Raw genomic sequence first — 21516 nt, 5'->3', positions numbered from 1 at the left:
TGTCATCTGGATGAGACATTTTAACTAATTAAATTTATATAGTAACTCATTAAAGGAAGTATTTACATTGGTTGGAGAGGACATACTCTCACAAACGTGATGTGAAATTAGGCTTTTCAAGGGGTATAAGCATAATCCAATATTTCATCTGGTCATAACTTTTTTCTGTATAATATCTGTTGACATTCAGTTATACTATAAGACTATTTACCCTCAGTATTCATGATAGATTTTCTTAAATCATGAACATCATATTTCATATAAAAAATTTTGCAGCAAATGTTTCTATAAGTACTTCCTGGAATTTATTCATGTAACTAAAACATTCCAATCTAATATTCTTCAAATTCATCAAAAACATTCATTTACCTTAAAGTTTGGATTTATGAAACATACAATGGTGCTATTCAAAAATATGTGACTATTTAAAGGATTAAGTGATTAATGTACTTGCAAAGATTTTGCCCACGTTATAGTTGTATTTACAACTGGTTTATAAAATCATTTCAATAAATGAGAGGAAGAAATTCTCTTGTCTCATGAAATCTGGATACATTTTAAATAGTTGATAAAATCTTAATGTTTAAAGGACAATTTTAATCATAGGAAAATCTAAAATGTTTTTAATAGGCTAAATTTGCTCATTTTTCTAATGTTTTGTTTCTTGAGATTATCTTCACTTTTGGTTAGTGTTTTAGAGATTCAAAAGAGCTTTTTAAAAATCTTTCATAGAAATACACCTCACTTCGGCAATATATACTTTTATATACTAAAAGTCTTTCCCACAAACACACAGAGCTGTCTCTCATATGGAAATGTTAACAATTATTATCATCAGTGCTGAAATATCTTTTACACATTATTCATTAGTAAAATTCTAAATTCTAACTTTCTTTTGTTAAGCAATCAGAGTGACATTCATGGATGACTGGAAATATTTCAAGTGATATCTTCTGTATTTGAAAAATAAGTTTTTCTGTTAATAATGTAAGCTCAGTGATGTCAGACTGCTTTAATCATGAAGGCTTTTTAGCAATGAGACTATTCAATATGGGCTCATGATTTCCCTCTGTCTCCATGCATAATCATGAGCATAGTTTTGGAAAGATTTTTGAATAGGAAAGGGAAGGTTAATAAGAATGATTACACATATTATAATGCTTAAAATAGTACTAGCACACTAAGAAATAAATTCATTATTCTGTGGAAGTTCTTTGAAGACTGTTTTGTTTTACAAATGGCTTTTGTGTTCAGTGATGTTATTCTAATTACAAAGAAAAAAGTCTGGAAGATTTTATAAAGATGTAGTTAGCAATAGTTATCTTTGTTTTGATATTGTGTCTTGCAGGAAAACAGAAATAAAGTGGTAGAACAAAGGAGACAACCAAAAATTACCATCAGCAAAGTGATTACATTTTCATTGTTCCTGTGACAAGCTGGGGAGGGTTTCCGGACTTGTCCTTGGTCGAATTACTTATGTATTTCACTTTGTTGGCTAAAAGACAAAGCCATTGCAAATAATATTGACTTTTCAAGAATTAAGTAGGATTATCTTGACTTTGCCACCAATGATGATATAACCAGACTGGAATTTCAGAAAGATTACGGCTTCTGTTTTTGGGCATTAAGTTAAATGCCTTAGTGGCTGTTCAGAGGAACCAGAGACATGATAGGTCTTCCCCAGTTGGCCCCTGCACTTGTGCAAGTGATGTTTGAACCTAGCAACTTGCTCCACGGTTATATTGTTTGATTGACCAGCACTGTCTGGATATAGCTAATGAATTGGCCAGAAATTTGATTCTGTCCAGGCTAAAGAATACAATGGTTTTCTGATCCTTTGAATGCCAATTAACTAATCTGTATCTATTCCTTATTTCTATATGAGGGTTATTTCCATTTTGTAGAGCGTAGTAGAAAGGGATTCAAAGTTAAAAAAAAACAAACTTGTATTTGTTCAAAGTAAAGGATTCTATATGACATAGTGAAGTGATGAATAAGAGGCAATAAATCCTGTAGAGGAGCATGTACAAGGCAAGTAATCAGAGAAGTGAAAAGTGAAGCGAAAATAGGGATGAGCTTCAGAACACTGGTGGGAAGAGCCTTTAGTCCGGAAAAGGGGTGGTCTGCTCATTAACGCACTTTTGGGAAAATTGTCATCTTTGTGATAGTTAATGATGTATCTCTTTGCTAGTTAGTAGCTTTGAAAGGCTTGGCTTATTCAAGCTGTGTGACTCTGGCCAGTTATTGTCCTTCTGAATGAGTTTTTCTTTAATATGGTGGGATTCGAGTGCTAGTGTTATACATTTGTTAAGATGATCTATAAAGCTAACATTCGAAGGGCTTCAGATAATTCCTAGTTTATAGTAAGTACTGAATAAATGCTATTTATTATTATAATTATCATTATGTTTGCTTCTATCCTATCTTTTGTCTTTTTTCACTCATGTAATTATATATATACAATATTTTTAGAAAGTATGCATATTTTTAATAATAATATTATAGACATTTATGTACTTACCCCAAATGTATAAAGTATAATATACTCTGTATCTTTGAAAAGCTCACTGTACCCTCTATGACTGCATTCTCAATCTTGTCTCAACAACTGTTGTTTACATTTAAATTATTCATTCCTATGCTTTCCTTTTTAAATTTTCATTTGTGTCCTGTAACAAAGTTGATTAACATACACAAGAGATGTCTGTTCCCTTGTTTAGCGTAAAGCTATGTTGAGGAAGCAGCTGCTTGTTCACAGACTATATCCCCAGCTCCCTGTACGTGGTGGAACAATGTGACTCTTTCTGCTTAAATGGAATATGATTGGAAGTGATACGTGTCATTTTTGGGCCACTGCGTTTAAGAAATGGGTGTGTCTTTCCATGCTATCTTTCCCTATCGACCAGATGGATATAAAGAAATATATGACCGTAGGGGAAGATGGAATCACAAAATGGAAGGAGTTAACATGCAAAATAAAGCAATCCATCCAGGACAAACACATGCTTCAGACAGTTTCATGAGAAAGAATTCAGTTCTGAAATTTTGGCTTTTGGTTATTGAGGGCAGCTAAAAATAAGCTAAGTAATAAAGATCTATATTAGCAATCAATATGTTTATTCTTAAAATTTTGCCTGTTTTTTTTTTTTACTTTACAAAAATAGTTGCAATATGCATCATTATGCAGCTTGCTTTTATTCTTCAAAATTATATTTTCGCTACTTGACATTTTTCATGCAATCATCTATAGTTCTTTCACTTTTACTGCTGTATACTACTTCATTGTATAACTATGCTATATTACAATTATTCACTTCAGATTTTCATTCAATTGGCAAAAGTTGTCATCTTTATGATAGTTAATGGTACATCTCTTCCATATTGTTGTTCAATAAAGTTTTATAATTTTGTCCCTAAAGGCTTTTACTACATTTACTTTGCTACATTTACTATTAGATATTTCTATTTTTATTTCTGTTGTAAAGAATATTGATGTTGATAAGTTATGGAAACATACTTTGGAAATGTTAGAAAATAAGAAAATGATTGTTGACACGTTTTTTGTTTAATCAATGCATGCTAAACTCTCTTATAAACTCAATTATTTTATCTGTAAATTCCTTGCATATGCTATATATACACAAGAATTCCATTTACAAGTAATTATAATTTTGTTTCACCCTTAAAAATTTTTTTTAGTTAAACTGCCTAAACTGAAAAAAAGAAAAGTGTAAATAGTTTACATCTGTATTTCAATCCTAATCTTCAAGAAATGCAATAAAATTTAACTACTAAGTAAAATGTTTGTAGTAAATTTTGCAATACAGCCTTTACTTTGTCAGTAAGTAACTTTTATTCCTTGTTTGCAGATAGATTTCATCAAGATTGGATACTGGATTTCATTATCGTCTCTTGTTATCTATTATGATAATTATATTTTTCTCTTTAATTTTTATATCTACCCACTTACATCATTTTATTTTGAAACCAAACTTGCATTTTTGGTATGACTCTAGATTGATCAGGAGGTAATATCTGTTTTACATGTTGCTGTGTTCATTTGCTAATACCTACTTTAGTATTTTTGCTTCTATATCTATGGATGAGATTGGCCTAAAATTTTCCGTATACTAATGTTCTTATCTGGTTTACATATCAAGGATGTGTGTCCCTTCTTTAATCTGGGGAATATATTATATAATATCAGAATCATCTGTTACTTGGATGAGTGGTAGAACTTGTCCTTAAAATGTTGGGCCTATTATTTTCTTTGTGAAGAGAGTTTGCATAAAAGTTCAATTTTCTGAATGATTTCAGAATTATTCTGCTTTTCTATTTCCTTTGAGTCAGATAGATTGAGTTATATTTTTTCCCATTTTAGCCTCTCAGTTTTTTTCATCAAATACTCTTTTTAAGACTTGAATAATTTTAAATCTATAGTAAAGCTTCCTATATTGTTTAAAATAAATTTCTTATACCTCATTCTCCTTTTAATCTTTTTAACCTGGGAGGGTTTTGTCAGTATTTTCATAGTCTTTACAAAAAGAAGTCTACTTTTATTCTCCATTTGTTTTCACTAAGTTTGATTCCCTATAATTATTTTCTTTCTTTTAATTTCTTCAGTTTTCCCAGCTGTTCTGTTTTCTACCTTTTTGTTAAAGAGATACTTAGATAATTAATTATGTATTTATATTCTTCTCTTATATAAGTTTCTTGAATTTTCCTCTATGTTCTGCTTTAGATTTTTCTCACAAGTTTTGTTTAACCCCACTATACTGTACCATTTAAGTGGTTTATTTTTTATTGAGGCATAATGCCATAAAGCAAAGTGTACAATGTTAAGGTGCAAAGCTTGATGAATATTTAGAAATGTCTACAGTCAGGTAACCACTACACAGATGAAGATATAACACCCTTCCATTGCCTCATAGGCTCCCTCTGGCACTGTCACAGCCAATCCCCACTGATTGATGGATACCACAACTTATTATGGAACTTAATAGCCAAGGAATTACGTAAGTTCTTCTGTGCCTGGCTTCTTTTACTACATATTTTGTCAAGTTGTTCTAGAGCCTTACTATCACTAGGTATTGTCCTTTAAAAAGACAAAACAAAACTGACATTCAGGTAAGCCTTCTATAAGATTTGATGGTTAGCGCATTCCTTATTATTTAATTCCAACTCTTTTTATTTGAACTAGAATTTTATTTTGATCCATGAACTAGAAGTATGTTTTGTATTTCAAATGGATGTGATTTCTCTAGATATGTGTTTGTTACGGGATCATTTTCTGTATGATACCAACAACTCAAAAATCATATATCATCCTGGATTTTTGGAATTTTTTTTTGTCCTACGCTAATGTTCCATATAATGCTAACACTTTTGCTTTGCTATTTTGTCTGCTATTAATAATTATGTATCAGCATTAATTTAATATGTACCTAGTGTAATATTATTTAGAATTAATTTTAAATGTTTTGTTTTAGGCAAGTCTCTTGCATTCCACATTTTAATTTGTTTCTAATATCTCATTTGTGCTTTCTATTTTTCCTTCTTTTCCAGTCTGTCTAATCCTGGGTTTATTATAGTTTCTCAATTCAGTTTCACCTTGTTTTATAAGTAATTGTTCTTGTTAATTTTTATTGGCTGTTTCAAGGGGAAAATACGCTTTTGTTTGTCAGATGATGTCCTCAGTCTGCGTTTGTTCTGTCCTTGTTCTGTTCTTGTTCTTGAAAGATGGTTTCACTGATTACAACATTCTAGGTTGAAATGTGTTTTCTTTCAGCACATTAAAGATGTAACAATTTCCTTCACTTCCCTTCTTGCCCTTGAAAATTCAGCTCTTAGATTAATTGAAGTTCCTTTGTGGGCAATCTCCTTTCACCTCCAACTGCTTTTAAGAATTTCTCTCCAGCTTTGGTTTAGCAGTTTTACCATGTTTTGCCTCGGTGAGTAATATATTTCCTTCTCTTTCTCTCTTTTATCATCAACTTGAATAAGTGGTATTCCTGGATCTATTCCCTCTAATATCTTATTTTTAAATTCAAGTTATTTATATGTTAGAACAGCTCATTTTTCTCACCCATCTTTTTCAAGTATACTTTCATGTGTTTTCATATTAAATGTAAATATTTTAAAATCTGATAATATTAGTATCTAATTATTACCATATTTTAGTGTCTGATAATTTTCATATGTGAACTCATTACTTGTCTGTAATAGTAATCTTTGGTCTGGAGTTTCCATTGGTTCTCACTCATGGTGTCTTAATTTCTTGTGCAATTTGTTTTTATTTTTTTTCTGTAAACATGTGTTACTTAGAATTTTTGTAATAGCGTTGAAATCTGTATTGAAGTTGAATTATGTCAAAGGTTATTTTCTTTAGCTTCTGCTACTTGCTTAGGAGCAATATTATTCTAATACTACTTTAAATTATAATATATGGTATAGGGTTGTGTGAAATAAGGCTTTGGATACTTGTGAGGGATTCGTTGTGAACATGAATTCTCAAAGAAGACATTTTTACACCTTCATATACCACAAATATCAAGGCAGGAATGTTTCCAGCAGGCCTCTCAGAAACACTATTTGATATTTTAAAATACATAAAGTCTTCATCAGACAAGAAAAAAGATTCATTTCATTCATTATATATAAAAGGTTAAATAGAAGTAATTTCCCAGAAACTTAATGAACACAAATACAGGCACAATTTTAGTGGCAATAAAATGGAAATAAATTCATATTTAATAGTTTTGCAATATAAGAAATTATAAGAGGATTTAAGGGGGATTTTTGTTTGTTCTTTTACTTTTTGTCTAAAGATTTACTTCTTTTACTGAATTTTTTAAATTGCCATTTAGCCAGCAGACCCCAGTTAGCTATTAGACCTCAGCTGCAAAAGATAAAAGTTCCCTGTACAACTAAGATCATGTAGACGTTGGTAAGTGTGTATAAAAGAAAACGGCCTATCAGTAGGAATTTTAGTCTTTTCTAAACCCAGATATTGGAACTTCATTTGCTCTGAATTTATAAAGATTTTTACAATACTTTCTTTTCAACTGATTTTCCTTTGAAGCATTTTGGTTAACACTGAGTTGGGTTTTTTTTCATTTTCTGTTGAATTTTTCATTAGGATTGGAAGTTACCCTGAGTGACCTGGAAATTATAACTGTTGGTATTCATAAGGGACTGATCCCAAGAAGCGTGGCAGCAATCTGACTGGTCAGCTGGAGAGCACAACTGAACATCAGTGGGCCACCTCCAGCAGCCTGGCCCTTCACTCTTTGTGCTCTCTGCTCTGTTACTTGCCTGCGCCCCTCTCTGATGCCCTGGGACATTTAGCCTTTCAGATTCTTCCAGAGAACTCATCTCTTGTCAGTTAACCAACCAGGCTAGCAGTCTGCCCAGGGGAGTATGTATAATCTGGCAACTCATGGAGACTTTCCAAAAGGGGTGGAGACATAAATAGTTTTGAGGAATTATTTCTATGACCTTAAACTTCCATATTTACTATATAGTTGGAATACTATATAACTTTATTATAATAATATAATATATAAAGTTATATAATACTATATAACTTTACTATAAAGTTGTCTGCTTTAGAAGGTACACATGGGCAGAGGATCAGAGTGGTTTTCCTTTCTCATTCTCATTTCACAATCATCCTTTACTCATTGTGTAGAATACAGACATTTTGAATCTTACTATGATAACTTCCCTAGAAATGTAAATGTGAAACAAAGTGGTAGTTGGAACTATTTGTGTCACAGAAGTCTTTTTTATTTTTTGGTTAAGGCACAATTAATTACTCCCTTTACCATCTCACTGTGAGCTGCATTTCCAAAAAGCAAAAGTTTTACTATTTTCTAATTCATTATAAAATGTTAAATAATTTATGCACAGATTTTGTTGTGGAGAAGTAAAATAGGGTAATCAATAAAATACTTCAAGCTTAAAAATATGTTACAGTAAAATAAAATTTTACAAAAGATGTGTAATACCAATATATTATTAATATAAGTAACTTACAGCACAGAAATAAGGATTAATGTCCTGAATGTAAAGATAGTGCCAAAGAATAGAGAAAAAGAATAAAATCTAAAAGAAAATAAGGAAGATGAACAGACCCATTACAGAAAAATAAATGAAAATGGAAGTTATACCTATCAAAATGACAACTACAATCATAATGAGAGAAAGGAAAATTAAAACTCCATTAAGAACCAATTCCTACCTATCACTCTGTCAACAGTACAAGAGTTTGACATTGCCCTCTGCTGGTGAGGGTGTGAGGAAGCAGATACTCTTCTGCAGTATTGAGTACAATGGTGTAACTCTGGTGTGAAGCAGTAACACTCCCATTAAAATATTAGAATTTCTATGGAGGGAAAGTTGAAAATATCTAGCAAAATGTCACATGGCTTTACATAGTAAGCAAAGTAGAGTGCTATAAAGTTCTAAAGAGTAAGGCAGACATCTCTGGAATGATGACCAGCCTATAACTAAAAAACATAAAATGGAGAAAAGTGTACACAGATGCTACCATTCTTACATACGGGTAAAGGGGGGAACTAGATGGAGATATGAGATATATTTCTGAATATATTTGTTTTGCACTTGTTTTGAAATCCATAATAATATTTCACAAAATTATAACACATTAGACTTTTTTTTTTTACAAAAGCAATGCCTACAAATTAAAAGCAAATGAAATTAAAGAATCCAACTATATATTAAGTTAATGGCATAATCACACAGAATGGAGCTATTTCAGATGACTTAAATAAGCCAGTAAAATTACATGCTATCCACAGGGATAAAACTGAGAGAAAAAAATGTTAAAATGCTACATTATATAAAGTAAATTTTAACCCAGTTTAGTTATCATAATGTTGCTGACAGTGTTGTCATTTGGAAGCCCACTGGACACATTTCACAAGGAACACAACTGAATGCAAAGTTATTAAATTGCTGGAGGAAGAGAGAAGAGGCTAGAAGAACCATGGAGAATCTCAGCAAGAGAGCGTTGGGAGATGTTTTTATATAACTGGGGTGTTTCTTAAAATCTTTGGCGGGGATCCAAGAGGAATGATTAGATGTTGTTTGACTAGGGCAATTCAGTGATTGGTGTCTTAATACACAGCTTAGTGATTGGTTGTCTTTTTTTTTTTTTTAACAATTGGTTGTCTTAATACATCTTATTAAGAAATGGAGAAATATCACTGGGCTAGGTTATCATTGTTAATGAAACATTCTAAGTCATATGAGCTGGAGGAGGGAAAGACTAGATTATTAATGTGATTGCATAGGGACTCTGTTCAGGTGCAATTACAGTGATATTTTTTCCATATTGTTGTTCCATGGTAAAGTAGTGACCCTGTCTGATTATTGTTAATGTTCTCTGGAAATTTTTTCTGTTCAGGTTGAAACATCATGGCCAGTTGTTAGTTGCCAGCTGCCATCTGTTCACTCTTAGACATTTTTTCCCCTATCCCATTCTTCCTACTTTACCCAAGGATGCATAAAGCAAGGGCAGAGGACATTACTCTGTAGGATTCTAATCTGCAATGTTTTTCAAATTTTGTGGTTCACAGATGTTAAGGGAACATTGTCTGCGTTTGGATTAGATTTATACCTTGTTGTTTCTTTTCTTGCAGGATTATCTGCTGAATATGCTGATGGGACAATGACTGCACTAAAGTATAGAGAGTCAGTTTTCTCTATAGAATAGACTTTTTTTCCAAAGAGAACATACAAATGGCCAATAGGCACATGAAAAGGTGCTCGACATCACTAATCATGGAAATACAAATCTAAATCACAGTGTGATACCATCTGACACCGGTTAGGATGACTGTTTTCAAAAAGACAAGAGATAACAAATATTGGCAAGGATGTGGGAAAAAAGTATCCTTGTAATGGTGGGAATGTAAATTGGTGCAGCAATGGGAAACAGTATAGAGGTGCCTCAAAAAATAAAACTGCCATATGATCCAGCAACATTCATTCTGGGTATATTTCCAAAGGAAATGAAATTAGGATCTCAAAGAGATATTTGCACTCCCATGTTCACTGCAGCATTATCAACAACAGCCAAAATATGGAAACACTCCAAGTGACTGTCAATGGATAAATAAGATGTGCTGGATAGATACAATGGAATACTACTCATTCATAAAGAAGAAGGCAACCCTGCTTTTTTCAACAACATAGCTGGACCTTGAGGGCATTATGGTAAGTGAAATAAGTCCATTATGCTAAGATGGACCTTGAGGGCATTACTCTAAGGAAAGAAAGAAAAATACTGTACGATCTCACTTATATGTGGAATCTAAAAAAAAATTCAATGTCATGGAAACAGAAAGTAGAAGAGCGATTACCAGGGTTTGATGGAATGGGGGAAACAGGGAGCTGCTGGTCAAAGGAAACAAAGTTGCAGTTGTATAAGAGGAACAGGTCTAGAGATCTAATGTACGAACCTGATGACTACACTTAATAATAGTGTACTGAACACTGGAAATGTGCTAAGAGAGTAGATTTCAGGTGAACTAATCACACACAAAAACTGCTAACTATAGAAGACAAAATATGTTAATTAGCTGGACTGTAGTAATCATTTTGCTATGTACATGTATATCAAATCACCCTGCTGTGCACCTTAAATATATATAATTTTTATTTAAAATATATAAATAAGTGAAAAATATTTATATAGCAAACTGCCATGAAAGATAGAGTGTCTCCCTCCATAGCGAAGTGCCATCCACTATATTTAAGATAATGTTTCCTTCTGGGGTGGAGTTTGTGAAGGTTTGCTTACAGCCTCTCAAAAAGGTTTGATGTTTCCTCAACAGAAAGATTCTCAGCTGTGATGCAAACCTATGGTGTATACACAGATACACAGATCCATCCATGTGGCTCTGCTTCTGTAACTTGAGTGCAAAAGGAAGGAATGTGAACAGAAAACTTGTGTTGTGTGCTATACCCTGAGTATAAAGTCCTTTGTCTCTGACTCAGGAGTTTCACGTCTTCTGCCAGTACCCGCAAAACTGTGGCAAGCTAACTTGTTAGCTTACATACAGGTAGGGTAAAATCTAAGATTCTTCACAGTTCTTGACAAATAACATTTAAGACTCTTGAAAAAAATGTATGAAGCATTACAGGTAATTACCTCAATAAAATTATTATTGCTATTCTTATTAGGCTATAAACCAGGGGCATGAAAGCCAAGTCAGAAAAATGGACACATCCCACAGTTCATTTGGGTCTGTTCTAGAGAGACAGGTGAGCTTTCCTTTTCATCTAGTCATGAATATTTCAAATGACTTAAAGATTATATAACTATCATCTATCTGTCTATCTACCTATCTATCTACCTAAATTGTTTATGAAAGCACCTAGACAAATGAATTTTAACTACTTTACACAGAAATATTGTTTATCAAAGAAGTAGGACCTCAGTGGGTTGGTGGGTCACAGATAGTGTTAGGAGTATAACTATCATTTCCCATAATGGGAATGAGTTAAATATTGTTCCCTTACTCCAGGTAGACTTTCTGAATGGACTTAAGTATTGGGGGAAAAAAATTCTGGAGTAAACAAAGTGCATGTGACAGAACAGATTACCCAATTTGGGCCCCCATTTTTGGTGAGTCTGCTTCTGCTGGAATAATTTTTGCAGAAATATTTTTGACTTGTAGTCAAAATAAATTTTTTACAGTAGTAAAGGGTTGCATTAATAATTTGAGGGAAATCCAAATTTTAGGGGGAACCTATGGGAGTAAATCCACCATCTAAAGACTAGCAGAACTAAATTTTGTCAGAGGTCATCAAATTGGGATGACAAATTTAGGAGCTGTTTAAATTCAGACTAGTGTCTGTGGTCATAGAAAAACACGAGTCTTATGTTTCCTTCGATGACAGAAGAACACCTTAGGGGATTAAAAGTACAGAGGTAAAGATAGGTGTAAGCACACGAAAAACAAAACAATAACAACAAAAAATTTTAGAAGATTGTTGAGGAGTGCCTATAATAGGTAAGATTAGTAGTAAAACCAAAAAGCGGGAAAAAAGAATAAGATATGTCAAGAAAACAATCTAGTTTCATCATCTTGGGTGGAATTTGCGTATATCATGTCAACATCTGCTTGGTAAAAGCATCCTAGGTTAGGTTTTTTTTCTTCTAAAGTTCATATGCTTCTGGATAATTCCCAAGAATCCTCATCTTAAAGTTTCATGAAGAAATGGAAGGTCAGTGCTCTGTGGAGGAGAGCAAACACTTTTTGATCTAGGAAACATGAATGCAAGCATCAATATCCTAGAGTTGTATTGTGATAGTTAACAGTTACTGACAAGGTCTTTTCCATTGAGATGCAGGTGCATCACAGGATGTTTCTATCAGAAAGACTTAAGTCTTCCGATTTCAGGTCATGTAGGGTCTGCTTAGGTAGATATTTTGAGTGTCTTGGAAATGCTTTTGTAACTAGTGATCGTAAAACTGTATGCAACATCTGAGTTTACTTAGCTGTATTATTTTGCATTAGGGCAGTCTAGAATCAGGAGTGAAATCCCCTGCACCATATTCATGGTGCAGGCTGTTTTAACTCACAAACCAAGAGCTTATGTCAACAGGTTCAGGCCATAGGAGTTCCAGATCCCCTGGGAACTTGGCCAAATTTTAGTTTTAATTCTCTTATTTTCTTGTATTTTTCTTGAATACAATGAAAAATAAAGATTTGAGGTTAAAAGGCGAGGCTTTGGAATAACTGCCCCAGTGAAATGTAACTCTCTAGCAATAGAATCCCTCAATCCATTCTGATAATAAAGAAACCAAGATCAAAGCATATAAAAACATATTGACTGACTGGTTGAATATTAAGTATGCTGTTTTTCTAAGTGGAAGATGAAAGTGAAAATAATTAATACAGCCAATTTTTCTGATTTAACCTCTGGGAGAGGGTTACATTTCAAAGACCTGAAACCTGAGGCTCAACTTGTTCTTTCTTTGGTCAGAAGTCAAGATGGAAAATGAGCAGTTTTTTTTGGACACATCTTCAATTGTAGTTGATACCTTCTTTGATATGTGATATGACAAGAAATTCAATGTTTATCTTACCTATTTTCTGCACCAGTGTAGAGTCAGCTATATCTCAGAAGATCCTTGGTTTCTTTAATTAGAAAATGGTATATAGAGAGCATAATCTTGTTGCTAAATGTGCTCATTAATGCTGGCTTGACCCATGTTTCTACTATTCAGTGGCTTGAACTACGAAATATTCATTAAAAAAATTAAAATACATTGCGAGTTTGTATTGATAATTTCAATTTCAAAATTATAGGATTTTATCCTCTCTTTATCTATCTTACACTTGCATCTTCTTTTTCTCCGTGAATAAACCCAGCTATCATTTAAACTAACATATTTAATCATTTATATTATCTCACAAAACACATTCATAGTTTGAGAATAACAATACTGAAAAGGGGAAAAAAGGAACAATAACGACAACAACATCCCTGACAGCCAACAGCTGGCCAATGGCAAACAGTCACTAGGCCATGATGTTTCCTCTGCATCATAAATAGTTTCTAAAGAATATAAAAAGTAATCAGACAGGAAAATTTTGACCATAGTAGAACAAGAAAAAAGCAAGATGACTCCTAAATCATGTTTGAACACAGAATCAAGGACACTATGCCATCATATAAATAATCAAACATATGCCTCCTTCCAGCTAACATGTATGACTACACTTTCATTTCAGACAACAACCCTGGCCACGCACTGTTCTTTCTACTTCTTGATAAAAATTATTAATATATCCAAACTCCTAATTGCTACAATTCCCAACATGTCTCAATATAGGACAGACTTCCTTTTCTTTGAATTCTACTAAACACCACCAATGATGAGTCATAAGCATATAATAATCACCTCATAACTCCCACTTACGGAGACAGCCCATCATTCCTTTGGTAAATTCTTGCTTTCTATGCCAAGTTAATAAATTCATCTTTGTTTGACTACAAGAATATTTCTGGTGTTCTTTGACTGATGGGCTTCAGCAAAACTAGAGTTTCCACTAATATTTGTCTGAAACGCTTGTTGTCATGGGCCAGAGCCTTTGACTCAGTAATAAATAGGGCATCCATCTGAGACCTCTTGGATCTCTACTAGTTCAAAGGGAAGGCCACCATTCCTATAACCTTAAGTTAAGTTGCCTAGGTTCTGATTATTTCTCACATCTCTCTTAACTCTACCTGTCTGTCCATTGTTTTGGTGGAGCCAGAGGATACAAATATTTTACTGAAAACAGCTAGTTGGCAAAGCCATGGAAGTGATTTAGAAGTTAATGAACCTTTAAGGAGAAAAACAAAGACATCTTTTTGACATGGATACTCATAAGTGTTGTAAATGAAAGGGTTAGTGAAAATTGAATTGTCACATCCTTGCTAAAAGTAAAGAGAAAGTATTAAATTTATATTCTTTATGTGTGTTTCCCCCTCTTTAAATTTCTTCTAAAAGCTTTAATTCAAAGGAGAAAAAAGAATTATCGTGATTTTTTTTTTTCAATTATGGCCTTGGTTCCTAGGTTTCAAAATAAGAAGAAGATCAGGGCACTCCGATTTGGCAGGATTCAAAGAATCCTTAACATCTGGTTATTAATTTAAAGGTTTATAAATTATATTAAAACAATATTTCATGTAATATTCGAGACAGTATTCAATTAGACAAATTAAAGTAAGTTAACAATATTGATTCAAAGACAATATTTTTCTTCCCTGGATTTGCTATATAAAAATAATGTGATCACAGTATTTTATTATGACAAGAATAAGGTTAAATTACTTATGAACACTTTCTAAATTATACTGATTTCATGAGTCAAGTATGCTGTAATTATTTTATGTTTAAGATTTTAAAATGATATAAATATGGTTAGCTATATGTAATTGTAATAAAGGTTTTGAAAGCGTTTAAGCTTATAACATTTTTATAATGATACAATTAAAAAATTAAAGTGGTAGTGAAAATTGTATATTCACATCATTTTGCTGAATTTAAAGTTTTGATAAATGTTAAAGTGCAGTAATTAAAATATAATATTAGAATATCTTTCCATTTCTAAATAAGAATATGAAACAAATCAATAGTCACTGAACCTAGTTTTAATTTATTTTTATGAAATAGGAAGTATATATCTTTTACCCTCTAAAAACTCTTCATTGTGCTTTCCCAAATCCAAACTCCAGATTCAGGATAATAAAACTCTCTTGATATCTTTTATAATCGAACCATCTTTTGGTTTCCTAGAATGACTGGAAAGTATTACAAAGAATACTTGCTATCTCACCTAATAAAAGAAAGGGTGCTAAAAATAATTGCATTTGTTTGATGGGATCCAAATTTTATTTCATGCAAAGCTATTGTCAAAGCCCTTGTGTTTACCAAACTTATAACAAAACAATTAATGTATCAGTATTCTTTTGCTCTCCATTTTATAAAGAAAATTGGGTCACAGCCAGGTTGAGTAAGCTCATAAGGCACTGAGGAAGATGATAAAATAAGGTCCAAAATTCATGTATGATAGTCCATTATTTTCTGATACTGTCAAGAAAGGCATATTTCAAATTTAGTAGGTGTGGTCACATCAATAGCTAATTTTTAAATTAAAATGTAGTCTATTGAAAAGGAAGAAAGAAAAAGAACTCATGCAGGAGTGATTTAAGTCCAAGAAAAAATTCAAGATGGATTTGAAATGTGCATTCTCATCAAAGTGTAATTAAGACTGAAATAAGATTAAACTGTAGTCAAAAGCAATTAAGAGTTTATGTATAAAATATTCAGTTTTATTCTGACCTTGTTATATTTGTATCATTTTGAAGACTATCATTTGAAGACTCTACAAATGTACAAAATAAATTTTTATGATCCAAAATTCAAATAATTACAATTTCAAAAATCTTTGCTCATTGATCTGCTCTCTAATTACATTGTGATGACTATATAAGCAATTGCTTTGCTAGTTGGTGAATAAATGCATTTCCAAAAATAAATTTTGGAGAAATTTAAAATTAATAGAAAAGCCATAAATGGTTTATAATATTTGACAAGGTTAGTGATAATTCAGGGCTAATTTTTTAAGATTAATTACTGTTAATGTTATGTTTATTTAGTAGTCCTGAATAAATGTTTAAAGTATGCTTATTTTCCTTTTCTCCTCATTTTCTATGTAAGAGTAATGTTACAATATCTTACCTGATTCTCCAGTTTTGAGGCTTATGTTTTTAGTAGAACATTATTTACACTTTCTTAGCTTGCAAAGACATTAGAGGTTAAGTTCAACAATTAAGACCCAAATCCTAATATTAACTTTTGTTCTATTGCCAGAATAATTAATGCATGCCTTGACTTGTCTCTGTCTACTATTCAAGGTCAAACACTATAAAGACAACAACAGTCTGTCATTCATTAACACCTTTGAAAACGATGGTGGCACCATGTGTGCTTATATTCACTTCACTGTATCTGCTAGCCTTATTGAATTGCTAAGTTTGCTCATTATTATTATGGAACTAGTAATTTAGCATTTCATTTTAAAACTAGTGAGGTTGAAAGCAGTGGAACCAGAGTCTGATGAACGAGTTAATCCCTTTTCTTTCTCCTGTGTGATCTTAGATGTCACAGGACTTCTAATGTGATAAAGTCATCTCCTCAGTGTTTTCAATACACCTGCCCTGTCAATTTTACATGGTGATTGCAAATATTACAATATTCAAGATATTCAAAACCTGTGAAAGGTAACAGAGCTGTATATATTCTACTCTCATAATAACTTAATTTACTAATCAGTAATAAGTATTTTGCATGTAAAGAATGTGCATTCCATGACAACAAGGAGAAAAATATCCTCTTACCCATAATCAATAAGTAACAAGCCATATATATATATATATAAAATACACATGCATGTATATACATATACACAAACATAAAGATGCATATAAATATACACACACATATAGATAAATAGATTGATAGAGATCTATGCAATATACATCTGCATATGTATATAAAATGAATACTTTAAAAGTTGTCTGATAAAAAAAATGAAATTCTGCCATTTGCAACAATGTGGATGGAACGAGAGAGCATTATGCTTAGTGAAACAAGTCAGAGAAAAACAAATATCTATGTTATCACCTATATGTGGAATCTAAAAATAAAAAACAAATGAATGTATATAACAAAAACAGAAACAGTCTCACAGATACAGAGAGCAAACTAGTGGTTACCAGTGGGGAGAGGGAAGGAGGTGGGGGGCAAGATAGGGGTATGGGATTAAGAGATACAAACTATGTATAAAATAGATAAGCAACGTGGATAAATTGTACAGCTCTGGGAAATATAGCCATTATCTTGTAATAACTTTAAATGTTGAATTACTATGTTATACACCCGAAACTAATATAATATTGTAAATCAACTTTACTTAAAAATTAAAAATATGAATGGAATCTAAGAAAAAATAATGTCATGAAGAGATTAGTGGTAGGACGGGAATAAAACACAGACCTACTAGAGCATGGACTTGAGGACATGGGGAGGGGGAAGGGTAAGCTGTGACGAAGTGAGAGAGTGGCAGGGACATATATGCACTACCAAATGTAAATTACATAGCTAGTGGGAAGCTGCCGCATAGCACAGGGAGATAACCTCTGTGCTTTGTGACCATGAGAGGGGTGGGATAGGGAGGGTGGGAGGGAGGGAGACGCAAGAGGGAAGAGATATGGGAACATATGTATATGTATAACTGATTCACTTTGTTGTAAAGGAGAAACTAACACACTATTGTAAAACAGTTATACTCCAATAAAGATGTTAAAAAAAAAAATATGAATGGCTGAATTAATTGACTATCCATAGGGAAAAATATGCATCTTGATCTCTATCTCATATCATAAACAAAAGCTAATGTCAAACAGATTATAGATATAAGCATTATATATTTAAAAGTGAAAGTTAATAAAGCTCCTAGAAGAAAATATGGAAGAATATTTATATGATCATAGGGCAGGGAAAGATTGTTAAAAGGAAACCCCAAAGCACTGTTTATTTAAAAATGATGATTTGGACTTTATTAAAATGGAGAAAGCTGTACCTCAAAAGATATGATCTAGACAGCAAACAAGCAAACTACCTTTGGGGGAATTAAAAAAACCAGAGATCTCACGTCCACAAGATACCTTTGAATCAGTAAGTAAACAAAAGAAAATCCAGTAGCTAAATGGCTCAGAGCCTTGAAAAGATACTTCATGAAAGATGATGTAAGAGTTGTTAAAAAAATGAAAATTTGCTTAACCACTTTTATTATCAGATAAATGCCAATTAAAACGCAGTAGGACACCGCTATGCACTCACCAGAAGGGCTAAAATTAAGAGACAAAAGCATATGGTGCTATTAACAGCAAGTAAAACACTCTCATACATTCCTGATGAGAGGATAATTTCATAGAGTAGTTTAGGAAACCGTTTGACATGATCCACTAATGCTGAAAATACATGGACGGCCCAACAAGTCCACTTCACAGCATAATACTTGACAGAAACGTGCATAACTTTACCAAAAGACACGTCAAAGGAGATTCATAGCAGCACAATTGATAAAAGCCATACACTGGATAGAAACAACCTAAATATTCATCTACAAAAGAATGGATAAACAAATGTCCGTATACTCATACAGGGGACTACTACCCGGCAATGCAAATTAACAAACTACTTTTACAACAAATTGGAAAATTTCCAACAAATGTTGAGTGAAATAAATGTGACACAAAAAAAGCACATATTCTATGAGTCCACTTCATAAAGTTCAAAACAGGAGGAAAACAGAACCTTAACTGATGATGACAGAAGTCAGCACGGTGTTTACGTCTAGGGGCATTTGTGTCTGGGACAAGACAGAAGGGGCAGTCTCTGTGGTAGTGGGAAAGCTGTATTTCCGAAATTAGATCACGTTACACATTTGTGATCACATTAGGAAAATTAATCAGGTGCACATTTCACAGGATTCCTAAAAATTGTTTCAGTTCAATAAATTTTTTCTTAAATATTTGTTGTACACTTGTCTTGAAGGATCAGTTGCTCACAGTATATTTATAATATGTAGGTACTAAGAGAGAAACCTCCTCTTTAAGATAACTAATCTAATTACAAAGAAAATTCAAACTTAATTTCACTGTAAAACATCAATAATACAATGCCTATATTTTCATTTACCTGGTTAACTGGGAGTTGGCATCAAAATATTTGTTATTTTAGGCTTCTGGTGTCTTGTTATGGTCTAGATAGTTCTAGGCAGCTTTCTCTGAACAAAAACTGGTTTTTATTCAATCAGTTTCATACTTATTTTAGAATTCTCTATTTTGTTACATTTTTTGAATATTATAAGAACAGTAGACGTTTATTGTAAACGTTTCTGAAATTAAAGAAAAGCATAACCATAAATATCATATACTAATCTATTAAATCCAACTTATAACATTTATACATAATACACATATATTTATTTATGTTAAAACATACAGAAAGAGATTGATAAAAATCAGAGCAAAATTAAGGTATTATGCCACCTGTTTTATGTACTTAAAAATTATATATTATATTTTCCCTGTCATTGTTTTCTAAATCTGATTTTTATCATCTATTTAAAATAACTGAATGCATCAAGAATTATTTATACAATTATCATTGTTGGACACTTACACTATTTCTGATACAAAATGTGTTTTTCTTTCCTCCTCAGGTTCCTTTGCGCATTTCTTTTCATCTCCCCATCCCCATCCAAGGCTCACACTTTGGATTTTTCTTGATGTCAAATATAATAATGCTACACACTGTAATTTGCTTCTCTATTTTCTTATTTGTATTTCACCACTAGTTGAAGCAGGAGCCATTCAAATTAAAGATTTCTCTTGGAATATCGATTATAAGAAAGTCTAGAAGTAATTATATTATTATACAACATGATAATAAATCTCTCCTCTCTTTTTCTCTTTCTCTTCTCCTCCCACCCCATGTACACACACACACACACACACACACACACACACACACACACATTTGGGCTCTTTTCTGGACTTCCTATTCTGTGCCCTTTATCTTTGCAATCTTTAAATTATTACCTCCCTGTTTCAATCATTACGTATTTTACGTTTAATATGTAATAGTGCAAGTCTGTCTATACAATTCTAATTTTTAAGAGAAATACCTTATTTTCATCTAGAGATTTATTTTAACAAGTTTTAAAAGGTTATAATTTTGATAAAGTTATAAATTCATTTGTAGAGAATCGCCTTTGAATCAGTCAGGGTTGCAACAGGAGGCAGATGGCATGTTTAAAACATGATTTGAAGACTCTTTACATATTAAGGATTATTTATAGAGGGATGTGTTCTAGGAAGTGGCAGTGTAAGGCTCTACCACCCTCAGGCCATACAAGAGGAATGAGCAGATCACAGGATTGGGAGTGTGACACAATTATATCCACGCTGGGTTCACAGCCAGCTTGAGGTGAAGACGCTGGGAGGGGCCGTGGAATAAATGGTGACTCTCCTCCCCTGCCACACTCTCGCCAGCACTCCTCACTGTCTAAACGCAACCAGAAACCAGTGGTTAAAGATGTGGTCCATAGGCAGCTTCCCTGATTGAAGGCAAGAAGAAAAAGTGGCTCCGAAGAAACAAATACAAGAAAACCGACGCGGCAGTTTTTGAGATACGATGAGCATCATTTGTCTAACCATGTGCGCCTTTCTTTACCTGGTCTCTTATACATTTTAGAAAAGTTCAACAATGTTCATCCTGTCTTCAGTAGTTCCCTTGCAAATTTGCCTCATAGCAGTTCCATATGTGGTATATTTGTGAATATTATGTTACATATTCTATCTGGTAATTAATGACATAAAGGTATACTAAATTTGTTCTTGGACATCCTACTAAAATCTCATGCAAATTCCAAGGGGTTTTGTTGTCGTTTATTTTGTTTTCAGGTGATTTTTCTTTGTTGGGGGGTGACTTGTTTTTAATTGGACTCCTAGGGTTATTTATGTTCTTGAATAGCTGTCTAATTGTCTTTGTGGAAGAACAAAGGCTAAGATCTCCTACACCCCCATGTTGTTGACATCACTTTTCCTTTTTAGTAAATGTCTATGCAATTGCTTTTTTGATTCTTTTGATCTAACTAGGTAATCACTATTTTTTCTAGAACACAAATTGTTACATAAATATTTTAATATTATTTGTAATGAAATGATGTTTTATGATCTTTTAAGGAATAAGATATATCTTCGTAACTATAATAATATCTACTTACTTTCCCAAATTTTCTTCGTGTTTTCTTATTTTAGTCTGACACTTGAGTATATATTTTTAGTCATTTTAGAAACAGATTTGTAATTAATATACAGTGCTTCTAATTTTATTCTTTTCTTTTTTTTTTTTTTTTT

The sequence above is a fragment of the Physeter macrocephalus genome, chromosome 20, assembly GCF_002837175.3.
Source record: "Physeter macrocephalus isolate SW-GA chromosome 20, ASM283717v5, whole genome shotgun sequence".
In the NCBI taxonomy this organism is placed as follows: Eukaryota; Metazoa; Chordata; class Mammalia; order Artiodactyla; family Physeteridae; genus Physeter; species Physeter macrocephalus.
Note: the sequence above shows the minus strand (reverse complement) of the source record.